Genomic DNA, 11,503 nt, shown 5'->3' with positions numbered 1-11,503 from the left:
GTATTTTTTCCTATGCCAATCCAGCTTTGGAAACATTCTATTAGTAATATATGTTCTTCACCCCAAAAACAATAATAAAGTGTTCTCTGTGCTAACAACATAGCTTTAAAAAAGTAAAAACTCTGCATTTTTATAAAACCTGATATAAATAGTATTTCAAACTGTACAGTCACGAGAGGTACACAATTATCAAAAATGCACACACTTCACTTGGTATCTCCAGCAACTCCAGCTCTCTGTGCCTGGTCTATCTTGGCATCTCCATTTCCTGCAGGGTTATTCCCATCGTTGCCGCCATCAGCTTTCCCCTTTTTTTCCCTTTAGTTACCTTCTCCTCCTTCTTTGCCGGGGCCTTTTTAGGCCTGGGTGCTGGCTTCAGACAAGCAAGTTATCAGATAACTTGGAGGATCTTTTCTGCGCTTTGTCCTTCACCTTGGCTTTATCTCCTTTAGCAAATGCTTCAGCCCTTCTCTTGGGCATAATGAGGAAGGCTACAATGGTGGGACATAGGGGCTGGATGCAGGGGTGCAAAGGCGCACAGGCTTTGGTCATCCTGGGGTTGTTCTTACCTCTTCTTCACACTGCTCCGGGTGACTGATACTTTGATGTGTCTCAATAGAACGCATAATATTGTTTTCAAAAATTTTATTCCATAATTATCTTTTTACTCTGTAGAAAACTGTACAGAAGTAAATACATTAGAATACATCAATGGAAGTGTTATTTTTAAAATTCTAAAACATTTTCATTGCAGTAAAAGAAAGATATAGGTGGTATGTATATTTTTGGCAAAATAGCTTTTCTGTGGTTATTCAATTTGTTAGTCTTAAGTTATTTTTTATCTTTAAACAACTTCTTTCTTCTGATAATAAAAATATGTAAATTTACTGTTTCTGATCATGACAAAATCCTACTGAACAAGCAACAGTTGGTCCCGATGAGCTCCAGGCCTAGATCTAGCAACAGCCAGCTTAAATTCACAGCTTGGCATCATCTGGAAATCTCCAGTCCAGCACAAGTAGCAGCCATCTCAGATTGCTTTATAGCCCAGACAGGGTGGAAACTTATTTATTCATAATGTAAATACTGTCTACTTCCTTTTCTATGACTTGAAAAATGACCAACATGGACCAATGTACAGTTAATAGATTCAAATACTTAGGCAGAATTTCACTTTCACCAGTGTTAAAAAGCGTCAAAATTTATGAATGGCATAAATCCAAAAAGATGTTTTTTTTCTTTTAAAAAGAAGGATATCCAGCTCACACAAATGATGGTTCTGCTGATGGCAAGAAGTTCCTGTTTGTCTTCTAGATCTGGGTGGTTCACTAACTTCCCCAAGTTAAAATTGAGTTGCTCTTTCCAGGCTTTTCAAAGCATCTTTAAGTTTCCCCACTAAGTCCTGTAATTGTTCCGTGTTGCAAAACACAGGTGACAGCTGACCTTGGCCTGCACCACCTGGGAAACCCCAGGGCCAACACACTCAGTGGACAGCTACAGACCATGTTGGAGCACCACCACTCTGCCCTTGAACAGCTGATCCTCCACAGAGGGTGGAGATTAGTGATCAGTGGTCACAGCCAGTCCTTGAAGCTGAATGGCCTGGATAAATCCCTCCCATTTATCTGCCAACAGCAACCAAGGCTCAACTACAGGAGGAGGGTGTACTAAGCCCTAATGAAGGGAGTACCTTAAGTACTCAGCTTGGGTGATGGGGGAGGCTGTGTTATTAGACCCTACAGGACACCTACTGCATTAGGTCATACTACCAAGACACGGAGTCAAGCAGCTCTACCCAATGCACAGAAACAAACAAAGGGGGGCTGCCAAGTTGAGGAGGCAAAGAAATATCACCCAAATGAAGGAATAGAACAGATTCCAGAAAAAAAAATTAAATGAGATGGAGAGAGCCAACCTATCAGATACAGAGTTCAAAATACTGGTGATCAGGATGGTTAGAGAAATAATTGAGTATTGCCACAAAATAAAGGAAGAAATTAGGGTTACAGAAAATGAAATAAAGAAAAATATACAAGAAACCAGTAGTGAAGGGAAGGAAATAGGGATAAAAATAAATGATTTGGAACAAGAGAAAGAAAGAAATATTTATCCAGAACAGAAAGAAGAAACAAGAATTGAAAAAAACAAGGGACGTATTAAGAACCTCTGGGATAACTTTAGATGTACCAACATCCAAATCATAGGAGAGACAGAAGGAGAAGAGGAAGAGAAAGAAATTGGAAATCTATTTGAAAAAATAATGAAAGAAAACTTCCCAATTTGGTGAAGGAAACAGACTTGCAAGTCCAGGAGGCACAGAGAGTCCCAAACAAGATGGGTGCAAAGAGACCCACTCCAAGGCATATCATAATTAAAATGCCAAAGATTAAATATAAAATCAGCAAGAGAATAGTGATTAGTTACCTACAGGGAAGTTTACATAGGAGAGTCAGCTGATGTCTCAAAAGAAACTTTGTAGGCCAGAAGGTATTGGCAAGAAATATTCAGTAATGAAAAGCAAGGACCTACAGTCAAGGCTGCTCTACTGAGAAAAGATATCATTTAGAATGGAAGGGCAGATAAAAAGCTTCCCAGATAAGAAAAAACTAAAGGAGTTCATCCTCACCAAATAATTGTTTTTAAGTATATTTTATTGATTATGCTGTTACAGTTGTCCCAATGTTTCCCTTTCACCTGCTCCACCTATTACCACCCTTCCCTTCAGCAATCCCATCCCCTTTGTTAATGTTCATGGGTTGTGCATGTAAATTCTTTGGTTTCATCCTTTCCTATACTATTCTTAACATCTCCCTATTCTGTATATTTTAAAGTATATTTTTAAAGTATATTTTATTGATTATGTTGTTACAGTAATCTCAATTTTTTTCCCCTTTGCTCCCCGCTTCCCAGTACCCACTTCCCTCCAGCAATCCCACCCTTCCTTAGTTCATGTCCATGGGTCGTGTATATATGTTCTTTGGGTTCACTCTTTCCTATATTATTCTTAACTTCCCCCTGTCTATTTTGTATTTAATAATTATGCTTCTTAATCCCTGCACCATTTCCCCATTTCTCCCCCTTCCCCCTCTCAGCTGATAACCCTCCAAATGATCCCCATACCTATGATTCTGTTCCTATTCTGGTTTCCTTAGTTGAACTTTGTTCTTATTTTTTAGATTCAGTTGTTGATAGTTGTGAGTTTGTTGTCATTTTAATGTTCATAATTTTGAACTTCTTTTTCTTAAGTAACTCCCTTTGACATTTCATATAATAATAGCTTGGTGATGATGAGCTCCTTTAGCTTTATGTTGTCTGGGAAGCACTTCATCTGCCCTTCCATTTTAAATGATAGCTTTGCTAGATCGAGTAATCTTGATTGTAAGTCCCTGCTTTTCATCACCTTGAATACTTCTTGCCAGGCCCTTCTTGCATGCAAAGTTTCTTTGGAGAAATCAGCTAATAGTCTTATAGGCACCCCTTTGTAAGTAACTCTCTGCTTTTCTCTTGCTACTTTTAGGGTTCTCTCTTTATCTTTAACCTTTGGCATTTTCATTATGATGGGTCTTGGTGTGGTCCTCTTTGGGTCTAGCTTGTTTGGGACTCTCTGTGCTTCCTGGACTTGTATGCCTATATCCTTCACCAAATATGGGGAGTTTTCCTTCATTATTTTCTCACATAAGTTTTCAATTTCTTACTCTTCCTCTTCTCCATCTGGCACCCCTATAATTCGGATGTTTGCACGTTTAAAGTTGTCTCAGAGATTCCTAAGCCTCTCCTAATTTTTTTCAATTCTTGCTTCCTCATTCTGCACTTTTTGGCTGTTGTTTTCCTCCTTATGTCCCAAATCATTGATATGAACCCTGGTTTCCTTCCCTTCACCATTGGTTTTGTGTGGATTCTCCTTCATTTCATTTAGCATAGTCTTCACTTCTTCCTTTATGCATTTGCCATACTTAAGCATATCTGTCAAGCCTGTGAGCATCTTTATCACCAGTGTTTTGAACTCTGTATTTGTTAGGTTGGCTATCTCCTCATTGCTTAGTTCTCCCACTGGAACCTGAATCCATTCCTGCTTTTGGGCCATACTTCTCATTCTCCTCATCTTGACAGGCTCCTGTGTTTGTTTGCCTCTGCGTCTTAGGTAGAGCCATCACCTCTGTTATGTTGTAAGGGGCAGAGCCTTAGGTTTCTCGTCAGTTGAGGGCAAACTGTTTCACCACATTGTGGCGCTGTATATGGGGGAGTGGTATGAGAGGGACCAATGTCACTTTCTCAGCACTTTCCCCTTTTCCAGGTACTTCTCCCACTTTGTATGGGACTGGCGCCTCTCTAGTTGTTGCCCTGGCTGTTGTTCCCAGAGTCGGTGGGTCTGTGGATGTTCTAGGACTGTGCGGGCCTTTTAAACAAGCAGACTCCGCTGAGAGACTGGAAGTTTCTTCCTCCGCCCCACCCCCCACTTGTTTGCACAGTCAGAAGCAATGAGGCTTTAGTTTCCCCGGTGCTGGGACCATGAGATGCATGGTCTAGTCTGGGGCTGAGAGTGCTCCCCAGGTATCCCTCCTGACTTTTTAAAATGTGTGACTGCACTTTCCGGCAGCCTGCTGTTGCCACCACTGCTGTTGCCACCACACCGCATCCTCTCCACCCTGGCTCCACCCCTCCTATCTGTCTGGATGAGTATTTCTTCTTTATATCTTTGTTTGTTGAACTTCCATACAGCTCGACTTTCTGGAACTTCTGGTTGTCTCTAGTTTTGAGGTAGTTGCATTCCTTCTTAGTTGTGGAGGGAGATGCAGCCTGTCTATCTAGACCTCCATCTTGGCTGGAAATCTCTCTATTATACTTCTTAATCCCTGCACCGTTTCCCTCTTTCTCCTCCTTCCCCCTCCAAGCTGACAACCCTCCAAATGAGCCCCCAAATATGATCCTGTTCCTATTCTGGTTGTTTGCTTAGTTTGTTTCTGTTTTTATTTTTTAGATTCGATTGTTGATAGTTGTGAGTTTGTTGTCATTTTAATATTCACCGTTTTGATCTTATTTTTCATATAATAATGGCTTGGTGATGGTGAACTCTTTTAGCTTTACCTTGTCTGGGAAGTGCTTTATCTGTCCTTCCATTTGAAATGACAGCTTTGCTGGATAGCGAGCATAATCTTGGTTGTAGGTCCTTGCTTTTCATCACTTCTTGCCAGTCCCTTCTTGCATGCAAAGTTTCTTTCGAGAAATCAGCTGATAGTCTTATGGGAATTCCTTTGTAAGTAACTCTGCTTTTCTCTTGCTGCTTTTAAGATTCTCTGTTTATCTTCAAACTTTGGCATTTTAATTATGATGTGTCTTGGTGTGGTCCTCTTTGGGTCCAACTTGTTTGGGACTCACTGTGCTTAGTGGACTTGTATGTCTATTTCTTTCACCAAATTAGGGAAGTTTCTTTCATTATTATTTCCTCTTCTCCGCTGGCACCCCTATGATGTGAATGTTGGAATGCTTGAAGTTGTCTCAGAGGCTGCTTATATTATCCTAACTTTTGGGGGGGAGGGGATTTTTTTTTCTTGTGGTTTTGATAGGTTGTTTTTTGCTTTCTTATGTTCCAAATCATTGACTTGATTATTGGCTTCATACACTTTACTGTTGTTTCCCTGTAAATTGTTCTTCATTTCAATAGTGTATCCTTTGTTTATGACTGGATCTTTTTCATGCTGTGGAGGTACTCACTAATTTCCTTGAGCATCCTTATAACCATTGTTTTGAACTCTGCATCTGATAGATTGCTGGATACAGAAGTGCACACTTCATGTGGGCTGAGTAAGCCCTTCTCTAATAATTGAGCCTTGATACTACTGCAGGTCAATGGGATGGATTTACCCAGGTCAGTTAGCTGCAAGGACTGGCTGTAACCATTGACCATCAACCTCCAACCACCATGGAGGATCAGCTGTGTAGGGGCAGAATGGTGGTGCTCCGACATGGTCTGTAGCTGTCCACTGGGTGTGTTGGCCCTGGGGTTTCCTGTTTGGTGCAGGCCGAGGTCAGCCTCCACCTGTGTTATATCTGGGGCTACCCTGCCTGTGCCATAAAGCAATCTGAAATAGCGGCTACTTGTGCTGGGCTTGGAGATTCCCAGGTGAAGCCAAGATATGAATCTAGGATGGCTGTTGTTAGTGCTGAGCCTGGAGCCCCTTAGCAAGAGTTACAAGGGCTAGGAGTTCATTGAGGTTGGATGTTGCTTATTGTTAGGATTTTGGAAGTTGGGAAGCCAAGACAAGCCATTCACATGGAAAAGCAGCTTGGGTAGGTGCATAAGTTGTGTGGAAGAGAGTCACAGGGGCTCTCCAGGGTGAGGCAAACAGTGTTAGCCAGGTTTATGGAGTCTCAGATATGGCACTGGCCTGCCAACTCTGTGGCTCTGTTGGGGGAGAGATCTGAAAAGGAACAATGGCCTGTGACTGCCTTTCTGTCTGGGAGAAAATTGTCCTCCAGCTCCTGCCTTGATGCCAGATATTTCAGTTCCTCCCTGTATGCCACTGGTGCCATTCACGGTGCTACCCTAGTGCTGGAACTCAGGAGTAAGTCTGAGTAAGTCTGTGTGTGGGTTCTTTAAGGGGAACTGTTTGGGACTCCAGCAGTTTTTTTCTTCTGACTCAATCCCTGCTGGTTTTTGCAGTCAGAAGCTATGGAAACTTATCTTCCTGGCACTGGAACCCTAGGCTGGGGGACCTGGTTTGCGGCTGGGACTTCTTGCTCCTGAGATATTTCTCCTGAATATTTATCCACCACAGATGGGTATGGGACCAGCCCATTTTGTGTCTCCACCCCTCCTACCAGTCTGGCTAGATGTGGTTTCTTTAATTCTGTAGTCACCAGACTTCCATTCAACTTAATTTCTGATGGCTCTGAGGAATAGTTGTTCCATATTTTAGTTGTAATTCTGATGTGGTTGTGTGAGGAGGCAAGCTGTGTTTACCTATGCTGCCATCTTGACTGGAAGTCAAGATTAATTTCTTAATGCTTGGGAGTTTGATATCTCAAAATCAGACCAATGGAAGTGCTGCATTTGCATTAAAAAATCAAACTTAATCTGCACTTTAAGGTATAAATTTTACTCTGCCTAAATTCACAAGCAGAGCAGCCCTAAGCATATTTTATTTATACAATTCTGTTGAAGAATACGATGTCTTTTAAAAGTCTGTATCTTTCCTCCCTGTTGAAGCTGTATAAATCTTTTCAGAATGCCAATTAAAGTTTTTTTGTTTTTCTAACAAAATCCTTCCCGCAAAACAGCATTTTCAATGGTTACAAATATTGTTATTAAATATTCATGTACTCCCTATATATGAACACTTGTTGCTGCCTCACAGAAAATGGAACTCATGTTAAAATAAAGTCCATTCTTCTTGATTTGAAGAAGAAATAAGAATGGCCTTGAAATTTTCAAGAGGAACAGCAAATGCAAGAAGGTAATGGAGCAATCTGTTCAGAATGCCCAGGGAACATTATTCCAACCTGGAATTCTATAGTTGGTCAAATTATGCTATTCTTATGCTTAAATGATTGAGATGTTTACTTATTAACTTGCTTGAAAAATATCAGGAGTTGTCAAGGCAGAGAAGAGAATGTTTGCGAGGAGAAAGGAGTTTGCTGCCTCCTTAACACTAGGACTGAGAGAAAGGAGAAAAAGAAAGGGAGAGACGTTTGAACCACAGGCTTAAGCCTTTCCAAAAAATAATACACAGTAAAGGATTGACCGGGTGAGAAGGGATGCACTTCTTTTAGCTCCTCATTTCATTGTGTCTCTCTTTTCTTCCCTCAAATAATTTATCATCTGATTTTCCTCTCAGAGCCCTGTGCTCCTGACAACTGCACCCCTGACTGCCTCCCCTCCTCCCTGCTGGCCCCCCACGAACACCCACCCCCTACCGCCAACTCTCATGGCCTCTTGGCCGACTAGGCTTCGAACAGCGCCTGCAGGTCAGTGTAACGTGAGGGAGGGGGAGCTGAAGCGTGGAGCTTTAGAAAAGTTCTGGGTGGCGGTCGCCGCCAGAACAGCCCAGTCTGCTTAAGCAGCCCATGAACGCCCTCATGGTGTGGTCCGAGGGCAGCGGCAAAAGATGCTCCAAAAGTATTCAGAGATGCACAGCTCGGAGATCAGCAACCACCTGGGCTCCGAGAGGAAACTTCTGTTGGAGACATACACATGACCATTCAAGGGGCCGTGAGTGCTGCATTGAAGGAGCACCCTGATTACAAATACCGGCACCCAAAGAAAAACCAAGATGCTCATGAAGAGAATGAGTACACGCTCCCTGGGGAGCTGCTGGCCCCTGGAGGCAATAACATGGCAAGCCGCGTGCAGCTGGGCGCCAGCCTTGACTCAGGGTGCAGCAGCACATGAAAAGTACATGGTAACAACTGGTGCAATGGCAGCTACAGCACGATGCAGGACCAGCTGGACTACCCAGCACCTGGGCCTCAACGTGCTCGGCAGGGACCACTGCAGGCCATGCACCCTTACCACCTGAGCACCCTGCAGTACATCTCACAGGCCTACATGAAGGGCTGGACCACCTACAGCATGTTCTACTTGAAGCAGGGTACTCTTGGCATAGCTCTTGGCTCCATGGGTTTGGTGGTCAAGTCTGAGGCCACCAAGCTGCCTTGTGGTGACCTCTTTTTCACACTCCAGGGTGCCCTGCCAGGCCCCGGTCCTTCGAGGGGTTGATTATGTACTTCCCAGCGTGGAGGTGCAGGAGCTGGCAGCCCCCAGCTGACTTCACTTGTCTCAGCACTACCAGAGCAGCTGGTGCCCCGCAAGGCCATTAAGGGCTCACTGCCCATCTGGCACATGTGAGGGACAGAAAGTGAACTGGAGGAGAGGATTTTCAAAGAACAACAGAAGGAAATGGGAGGAGAATAAGAAACAGCATGGAGAAAAACCAGGTACACCCACAACAAATAGGAAACTCATCGTCCACAAATGACATTTGTCTGCAAAAGAGAACACAGACCAGAGCAGAGCAAGGATAATCAGTCAGATAGAGAAGGTGGAAAGCCCAGGTGCCTAGCAATGGGCAACACTGGGGAAAATAAGCACTTCACCCCCAGAGTGACCTTTTCACCCCTAGCATATTGCTGGTCATGTGGTTTAGACCCCCTGATCTTTCATATCCCATGACTTTTCTTATTGCTGGTGATGTGTTTGGGACACCTCTCCCACTCCCCCCCCCCCCCCACATATTGTTAGTCATGAGGGCTAGACACCTTTAGACAGAACAAACAAGGGGGTGGAAAATAGCCCTTTAATCATTATGCCCCCAGGACAATGAGGTTCTGCCCCACATCAGATACATCCAGGCCTCAGCTGTGTTTTAGCTCCAGGCCCAGAAAAGCAGCAAAGTCAGACAGGGAACACCAGGGCTACCTCAGGACCACCAGCATTGGCTAATGATGCCCCCTGCCCTGGTGCCAACCAATCAGTGGAGACCATTACCCTGAAAGGACACACCTGGAAAGCTAATGAATATCCTATTGAGATCCTTCTCTGAGACTTCCCCTAAAATTTCCACCCTTAAAAGTCCTTAGGATGGAGGGCCCAGCCGTCCATCCCTTTGGGGAATACACCCTCACCTTTCCCATTCTCTTCTCCCCAGGAGTGCTTCCTTTGCCCTCTGTCTTTTAAGCTCCAAGGACCCTTCTTTTGCCTCTGTAACTTGTTTCCTGAGCCCACTTCTACTTCTCACTTCTTCTGCCTCTGCAATTTTCTAAATACATTTTCTCTTTGAGTCTTGGCTCTAAATTTTTTCCTACCCAGAGTTTGCTGAACCAAGGCATAGTCTCATCCCACTAATCTAACACCTGATACCATTCTTGCCTACAAAATTCCCACACAGAAGCTGAGATGCCACAAGGAAACTTTTATGAGAGATCCTGGACTTCTTTTGGCAGCATTATTTTTGTACAGAGAAAACCAGGAATGGGTTGTGGTGGGGTAGGGAGGGTGAGGGAAAGGACCTTGTATAAATCTTGAAGAAAAAGAACTCTGTAAAACTTTTGAAAAGTTCTAGTGATATAGGAGGAGCTTTGCAGAAAGTTTGCAAAAGACTTTATCAATAATATTGAGAGCTAGACTCCAAGAGACAAAAAAAGTTATGGTATTTGCTAGCAACTTTGGTACAACATCTATAGAGATAATCATGGCAATCAAAATATCCATTGATTATTAGCTGATAATTTGCCAATATATTTTTTTAAGCTTTGATTATATTGCCCCATTGCCAATATTTTTCAAGCAAAAACTTCTTGCTGATTTTAATTCTGCAGCTGAAATTTAGGACAGTTACAAAAGTGGAAAGCAGAAAATTATTCAGATTTAGACATACTAATTGTTTAAGAGTTGTACAAAAGGAAAAAAAGTTAGAATAAGCACAGACAAAAAATTTAATTCTTTAAACAATTTTTAAATCTTTTTTCATTTTTTAATTATAGTTGACACACATTATTATATTAGCTTCAGGTGTATACCCCAGTGATTAGACATGACTAACTCACACCCATCTGATACCATACATAGTTATTAGAGTATTATCGACTGTATTTCCTATGCTTTACCTAATGTCCTCATGACTATTCTGTAACTACCAATTTGTACTTCTTAATCCCTTCACCTTTTTCACTCAGTCCCTGAACCTCCCTCCCATCTGGCAACCATCAAAATGTCCTCTGTATCTATGAGTCTGTTTCTGTTCTGCTTGTTTGTTTATTTTGATTTTTTTAGATTCAGTTGTTGAAAGATAGGTATTTATCGCCATTTTATTGTTCACATTTTTATTCTTTTTTTTCCTTCTTCTTCTTAAAGGAAGACCAACCCTTTAACATTTCATGTAATACTGGTTTGGTGGTGATGAACTCCTTTGGCTTTTTCTTGCCTGGGAAACTAACTATCTGTTCTTCGATTCTAAATGATAGCTTTGTTGGGTAAAATAATCTTGGTGGTAGTTTCTTGTTTTTCATCACTTTGAATATTTCTTGGCAGTCCCTTCTGGCCTGCAAAGTTTTAGTTGAGATATCAGCTGACAGACTTATGGGAGTTCCCCGGTAGGTAACTAACTTGCTTTTCTCTTGCTGCTTTTAAGATTCTCTCTTTGTCTTTAGCCTTTGATATTTTAATTATGATGTGTCTCGGTGTGACCTCTTTGGGTTCATTTTGTTTTGGACTCTTTTTGCTGTTGTGATAGAATGATTTTTGCTTCCTTATATTAGAGATCGCTGATTTGAGTCTTGGCTTCTTCTATTCTACTGTTGATTCCCTGTAAATTATTCTTCATTTTAATTAGTGTATCATTCACTTCTGACTGGTCCTTTTTTATGCTGTTGAAGTTTTCACTAAGTTCATTGAGTATCCTTATAAATAGTGTTTTGAACTCTGCATCTAGTCGATTGCTCATCTCCATTTCATTAGTTCTTTTTCTGGAGTTTTGTTCTGTTCTTATATTTGGGACATGTTTCTTTG

At 42.1% G+C, this 11,503-nt stretch overlaps 2 pseudogenes; one reads left to right on the top strand and one right to left on the bottom strand.

Moving 5' to 3' along the window:
* Positions 1 to 206: 206 nt before the first annotated feature.
* Positions 207 to 480, bottom strand: LOC150021546 (non-histone chromosomal protein HMG-17 pseudogene; annotated as a pseudogene).
* A 6,933-nt stretch (positions 481 to 7,413) lies between these two features.
* Positions 7,414 to 8,845, top strand: LOC150021545 (transcription factor SOX-2-like; annotated as a pseudogene).
* The last annotated feature ends 2,658 nt before the right edge of the window (positions 8,846 to 11,503 follow it).

This window comes from Furipterus horrens, unplaced genomic scaffold (genome assembly GCF_987537825.1).
Source record: "Furipterus horrens unplaced genomic scaffold, mFurHor1.1.pri manual_scaffold_1, whole genome shotgun sequence".
Taxonomy (NCBI): Eukaryota; Metazoa; Chordata; class Mammalia; order Chiroptera; family Furipteridae; genus Furipterus; species Furipterus horrens.
The sequence above is the reverse complement of the archived record's forward strand: the minus strand, read 5'-3'. Positions and strand labels throughout refer to the sequence as shown.